The 6788-nt window shown below is 43.3% G+C and overlaps 1 long non-coding RNA gene across 5 annotated transcripts in view; it reads left to right on the forward strand.

Moving 5' to 3' along the window:
- Nucleotides 1-5037, forward strand: part of LOC107054342 — a 144652-nt gene extending 139615 nt beyond the window's left edge. For all 5 annotated transcript variants that reach the window (XR_006931366.1, XR_006931367.1, XR_006931365.1 and 2 more), the window contains one exon: nt 3183-5037. This is a non-coding gene — a long non-coding RNA (uncharacterized LOC107054342). The remainder of the gene's footprint in view (nt 1-3182) is intronic.
- Nucleotides 5038-6788: the final 1751 nt, after the last annotated feature.

The raw sequence follows: 6788 nt of genomic DNA on the forward strand, positions 1-6788 counted from the left end.
TTATTGATGTCAGAGGCTGTGTGAATTTGTAAATGGATTGACTGCAGGTATCAGTGGCTGGCGAGATAAGGGAAAACAGGGTAGGTCTGACTCACTCAATGGCCTTGGGCTGCACTGACCACATCCCAAAGACCAGAAAAGAGCAATCCCCTGCTTTCTGCCAGCTCGGGCACAGCTCTGTGAAGGCAGCAGAGGAGTGTGGTCAAAGGTGGGAGTGAAGTGTATTGTCTGTGAAGAACTCCGGATTTAATAAAACACAGTTTGCAGCTATTTCCTCCTTTCTGGAGTGCACCAGGACCTTGCAGTTGCTGTGCAAGGTGTTTGTACTTGGGGCATTCAGGGTGTGTACGCACAATCTCCAAATATGTTGCTTGGATCTGAAGTTTTGCCTTTTGGACACATCAGCACCCTGGTATGTTTCTAATCTTCAAGTGGATGAGGGCAGTTTTGATGTTCAGGTTGGAGAGGTAAATACTCACTGCTACATATTTCAATGCTACTTTGTACAAAAGTCTAAAAAATGTGATATATTGTCTCAGCAAACATTCCTGCCTGGGAATGTATTTGCTAGATAGTTGGCAAAAAGCTGGAGCTGAGGAGATGTGAACTTACACCAAGGTAATCTTGTTTATGCTTTTTAAATACATGCCTGCAAACAGTTTTTCATTCTCCTTTCTCTGCCACGGTATAAGATGTGCACAAACTGGGAAAGGAGATTCCCTCCAGACTCAGGCAGTACTTAACCTCAGTCTCTGTTAGCTGAAGGACTGGTATCATTCAGGCTGGGGTTGGGAAGAAGGCTTTTTGCTGACAGAAAATGGAGCTGTTCCCCTAGTAGCATGCTGTCCGGGCCTCTTATGGGAGTTTGAAATACTGCTGCAGCACTCAGTGGGAATTTGGGGAGAGTGCTTGGTCAGCCAACATGATGCTGTATTGTTTCAGCTCTTCCCATACTAGGCAGGCTGTGGTTTACAGAGCTCCAGCTGTGCTGTAATAATGGAGGATGCAGGATGGTAAGAGAGGCAATGGAAAGGCAATGGAAAGGCAAGGCAGGCAAGCCACAGTTTCTGAGAAATATCACAGCCATCTTTCCATTTACAAAGAGGTTTTGGATGGAAATACCATTTTTTTTCCCCTTAAAAAAAAAAAGTAGGAAAAAAAGGTGGCAGCCCTATTTTTCCTATTCAGTCCTACTGCAGTGGAAAACTTCTACCTATTAACAGCAATTACTGTAGCATCCAGAGCCAGTGATCATGAATCACAGCCAATTTTGGTCACTGTGGCAGTTTTCCCATTAAGAGAGAGTCTCATTATTAAAAAAAAAAAAAAAAAGCCCCCTGTTGAGGCAAAAGATGTGGCTGGAAGGGCTAGGATTAACTGTGGTCTCTGCCCAGTGCTGGCACACTGGAATTAGGACTTGTGTGCTGTTGAGGTACTGGACCTGTTTATACACCTATTGAGGCTGCTGCAGCTGCTGAAGATCAGGCGATGTATGTCAAAAATGTCTAGACGAGATGGAAGACTTAAAACAAGTATTGGGGAAAAAAGAAAAAAGAGCAGCAAAGAACAAGTAGGTTGCATGATTATATGCTGCCTAAGGAAGACAGGTTGAGATCATATAATTCTCTGGGGAAACTCTACATGTAACAATTATATGTTCAAATAGATGCACTATGTTATGTGATTTTTTTTTTAAATTAAAAAAATTGGAATGAGTGCTCAAAGAAATGTGGAGGAGGATAGTGAAGTACTGAGCTGAACCCTTTTTCTTTTATATATCTCTGTATGTACTGCGTAGTAGGGGAGAAAGAGCAGAGAAAAGGATATGTTTGACACATGTCAGAGATATCAGCAGCTCCAGTGACAATTTTAAGGAAATTAAATGGAAATCAAAGCAGAGCATTTTTGAGCAGAAGTCTCAAAAGCATTTAAAAACACAGAACATCAGAAAAGCTCAGCATATGTCAGCCCCTTTAATGTCCAGCATGTTAAGCCCAGGAAGCCAAGAACCCAGTAGTAAAGACTTGATGTAGAGCTCACTACACCAGAGGGCAGGAAAATCTCTTGGGCAAAACAGCTCCTTCTAAGAGGCCAGAGGACTGGGACTCCTGGGTACTGATCTGTCAGCTTACTGCAGATAAAACCTACTTTTTTAATTCTTCAGCTTAGCTGGCCAGAAGAATTCACATCATTTGCCACTGTGCCGCCCCACTCCTTTTGGCATACAGCTACAGTGGCCCCAGCCCCTAGCTGTGCTCTTCATCCTCGCCTCAAAGAGGCTTGAAGGAGGTGAAACCTTGCTACTTCTACCCGCTGCAGGTTCTCAGTGCATACTGTGCCATCTGGAAGGCAGGGCACCACAAGTTAAGAGTTACGAAGTGACTGGAACCAACCACCACTTGACTTCCTCAGTTTGGTTTCTTATGGTCTTGCAAGGCTGTGTAATACGTGGTGTTTTCAGCGCTCTTCCACTGAAAATCAGACTTCACTTGTCTGTCATCACTTTGCTGTAACGGCACATGGCCACTCTTCCTTTTCTCACCCTCACTCCCATTTCAATCTCTGTCCATCCTTTGGGTATATTCATCCTCCTTGGTCATACATAACAGAGTAGAGACAGCAGCTGGCATGACATGACACCACTTCTGTCACAGTCTGTTGTCTCTGTGGTACAGAAGATCAGGCAGCACACATAGCCTGACACAGAGAGGAGCCACAGAGACATGCACCAGTGTCTATGCAGCCGAACAGTGTGTTGTGTAAGGAAGCGAGAAAAAAAAAAAAAACACTGACATGTTTTCATTTCCTCAGGAACACATCCCCCAAAAAACCACAAGAGGAATGACTCATCCTCAGAGGATATTGGCCTCTCTCACTTGCAGCTGCTAAGTTTTAATTCTATAATTTTAGTTCACCAGACAAATAAAGAAGGAAAGAATGACTGGATATGATGCATGCCATTGTAACTCTGTAGAATTCTCCCTTTTCCAGCATGAATGTTGGAACTCAAGTCTTTGAGCTATGAGTTACTCATGCACAGGTGGAGTTGGTGCATGCACATCCCTGGGCTTCAGGCACAGCTTCGTGAGATCATGTAAGAACATATCGCTGGTGAAAACAACAAAAATAAATTTTAAAATTCTCTCTGTGTGAGTACTTAAAAATTAATCACTGTCTTTCAGATGAATTCCTGTATACAAAACCCAGGCAGTGCAGAGCTGGGAGTAGCAGTTGATTCACTGGAGGGCCATGCTGCCATTCAGAAAGACCTCGACAGGCTGGAGAAATGAGCCCACAGGAACCTCCGTCAGCTCAACAAAAGGAAATGCCAAATCCTGAACCAGGGGAGGAACAAACCCAGGCACTACTACAGGATGGGGAACCCCCAGCGGGAAGACAGCTGGAAGAGGAAAGACCTTAGGATCTTGGTGGATGCCAAGTTGAACAGGAGCCAGCAGTGTGCCTTTGTGGCACATCCTCAGCATTAGAGGAATTGTTGCCAGCAGGTGGAGGGAGATGATCCTCTTTCCACTCAGCTCTGGTGAGATGCAGCTGGGCTCCCAGTACAGGAGGCACATGGACACTCTGAAATGTGCCAAATGAAGGATCAAGAGCAGCATGAAGATTGGATCATTTAGCTTATGAGAAGAGGCTGAGAGAGCTGGAGTTATTTAGACTGGAGTAGGGAAGGCTGGAGTTAGTGGAGGACTTATCAATGGGCACAAAATAAAACACAGGAAATTCCATTTCGAAATACAAAATCCCTTACTGTAGTGGTCAAACACCGGAATAGGTTGCTCAGAGAAACTCTGGAGACTCTACTCTTGGAAATATTAAAAACCCTACCAGATGTGGTACTGAGCAGAGTGTTTGGACTAGACAGTCTGCAGAGCACCCTTCTGACCTCAGTGGTTCTGTGATTTTATTCCCAGTTTTATTCCCAGTTTACAGCCAGTTGTTAACATCAAATAAATTACTCAGCTACCAATGAGTTGAAATGACCCGCTAAAGAACTAAACTGATTCTGTTTAGAGTGAAGGCCTACTGGACTGGAGTGGATTTGTTGAGCCAGACAGGTCTGTCAACTGGATAAACTGTCTTCTTCCTTTTACTCTGAGCTCCTCCCTTTGGCACACTCTGAGCAATAGAACGTGCGAAAGCCAGTATCCAGAGTTTATGGTCTCTAGGTCTAGGAACTGTTTTTGTTATATGAATAACAAATGGAAGAGTGAGGCTGTAGCAAGATCTTGGTATATCAGGTCAGAATCTCTTCAGTTATCAAGCAATATCTTATTCTCTGGCTTTGGCTGGAGTGAGCACATTTTTTTAGGGTTCATGCCACAAGGTGTAGAGAACTGGCTACAGATATCAATTTAAGCTATTTTATGGAAGAAGAAAGCAGTGTGTGATGAAAAGCTAGGCCAGTGTTATGAATATGTGCTATAGCTTGTGCTGTTGATCTAATAGAAATTCTGCTTGTTTTTCCAAAGCCTATTAGAACTTAGAAGCTGGGATTTCAAGGTGTTATTCTGTTAGTGATAGAGAGAGGATGGAACTGAAATCCTCTCACTTTTTTTCATGACACTGTGGGAAATAATTTCAAGTTTTGATTGGGTCTGAGGAAGAAGGCAAGGAGGTCTCAAAGGTCAGGCTGTGATCATTAGAATCTAGGAGGTCTCCCAGGGGTACAGGCAAGTTAAGGGCTCTGCAAAACTAAGGTCACAACTAAGTATGGGCTGCCTGGGGATAAACTAATACCTTAGAAAATGGACTGGAATGGAGACCATCCAGCTTCTGCATTGGAAGGCTTTGTACTTCCTAGGCTAATCTAGCCTTGAGTGAACCAAAAGTAATAAGAAGTTCCTTGATCATCTGTTGTTCTAGGCTTTCCTGTTATGGTGTTTTCTTTAAGATTGTCTCTATTTCTTTTTGCTCTATACTGAGATACTTGAGCCAGTGGCATGGGAGTACTAGTGACAGGGTGGATTTGTCAATTAAGCATCTAAAAAGCTTCAGTAAAGATCTGTGAAAACATGAGTGTTCTCAGTAAAATATCTTTCATTCTGGAAAAGTCAAGGAAGTCATGAAACCATAAGGTAGCAGAAAGAAGTTCTGCAACTGTTTTATCTTAACTTGACAAACAAACAGGTATATGCTTCTGGTTTCCTCTTCTCTCCTTATGGATAAGAAGCTATGGCTTTCAAAATGCAATTTAAACGTGGAGTGCAATGTTCCCATACCCCCAGCTCACTTCTAATTGAGATAAAATACAAACTACTCACTCTAATGTTCAAGAGCCAAGAAATGCCTTGTGGTTAAGGCAAGTTTGGCTATTAGTCACTTTCTGAGTCCCAGTTCTGCCAGCAACAGTATGTGACATCAGCAAGTAAGCTTTCCTGGTATGGGAAAGTACTTCACTATGAATTTCCCTGGATTATATTCTTGTTCCATTAAAGCTAATCCTGTCCTTCGAGCAGGATATTGATTCAGATTCTGCTTTCTTACTGACTGTACACTGCAAATGAGAACGACAGCCTCCCAAATCATCTGGTTTTCCTTTGTAGATAGACTTTCAGTTTCCAGCTGAAGAGGATAAATATTTCTGGGGGCTGCAGCACTAGGAAGTGCTGGTACACTCACAGCTGGGGCAGTCAGGGAGTAAAAATGTGCCACTAGGACACTGCTTTCTGACCTACTGTTATTATTTCTGAGAGAACTAATGGTACTGTGAGAGAAAAAAAGAGCAAACAGAAAAGAGATTACTCATTCCAGGAAGAAAATTCTGATGATCAGGGAAGAAGAAAAAGGAAGGACTGAAATTCATCCCATCAAACATCTCAGAGCTTACTCTGTGGTCTCATCTGCAGCCTCAGTGGGGTTTCAGGCAAAATCTGCATGTGATTGAACACAAGGAGGCTCAAACGTGCGACTGTTAATTGCAGACAACCATGGGAGTGATGATGCCAAGGTTGTCACTGTAATGCCAAAAGGATCCAACTGGAGTGGTTAAAAATCATGTAGGACTGTATTTAGAGCTTGTACTCACCTCTCGTGGTGTCTATGCAAATCCTGCTTGACTTATCATCACTCTTCAAAATGAGGCACATTTCTGAAGTTCCTAAATTCAGGCAGTAGTAGTTCCTGAACTCAGGTAGAATTTCTGAATTTTTCACTCTAAGCACCCATGCAGTGGTTATCCCTGTCTGGCCCTTGTCTGTGGTAGTGCCCCATCTCACTACAACCATCTCACTGATCCTGTGCTGAATCACCTTGCAGACCTGGCCAGGGAGGTGCAGGAAGCTGGTGGAGAAAGCAAACCAGCCTCTTCTGCCTGTAGACACAGCTGGGAAAGCTTTGCCCTGCCTGTGTTCTGCGCTGAAATAACTGCTCAGTATACCACTGATGCCAGAAAGTGCTGTTACCATGGATGGGAATAAATCAATATACAAAAATTCCTCTCTACTAAGTAATGCTGAATGTACCGCAATTATGCTTATCTGTTGGCCTCAATATTTTGCATTATAGCTCCTGCAAAATTTTTGTGTAAGGTAGAACTGCATCAAATGACTCTTCCCTCAAAATGCTAGTACACTCCTGCAGGTGCAGGGCAGCAGAAGACTATCGATAGAGCAGGCTGAAATGTGAACTGGTGACTTCATTGGCTTCCCATAAAGTTAATTCTCCAGGGACTTGACAGAAGCCGTGAAATTATGCCAAGAATTAAAGCCAGAACAAAGTTGGAAGGATGAGTCTGTCTCCTGTCTGAATCAAATCACAGTGGACACAGC

Source organism: Gallus gallus, chromosome 12, assembly GCF_016699485.2.
Source record: "Gallus gallus isolate bGalGal1 chromosome 12, bGalGal1.mat.broiler.GRCg7b, whole genome shotgun sequence".
NCBI classification, from domain to species: domain Eukaryota; kingdom Metazoa; phylum Chordata; class Aves; order Galliformes; family Phasianidae; genus Gallus; species Gallus gallus.